Consider the following 216-nt stretch of genomic DNA (forward strand, 5'->3'; position numbering starts at 1 on the left):
AGAAGCCAGAAGAATGTAAATATGACATTCCAGAGGGGATATATATGGAAGCAACCAGAGAAGGCCACATTAATTACAGACGGTAAAATTAAATCAATCATCAATCAATCAATAACTTCAGGAAATCCTACTGTATGTATCTTACCACAGTTTTGTTTTGTTTTGTTTTTTTGACATGGAGTCTCACTCACTCTCTTGCCCAGGCTGTAGTGCAGT

This window comes from Rhinopithecus bieti, unplaced genomic scaffold (genome assembly GCF_001698545.2).
Source record: "Rhinopithecus bieti isolate Rb0 unplaced genomic scaffold, ASM169854v2 scaffold_41644, whole genome shotgun sequence".
NCBI classification, from domain to species: domain Eukaryota; kingdom Metazoa; phylum Chordata; class Mammalia; order Primates; family Cercopithecidae; genus Rhinopithecus; species Rhinopithecus bieti.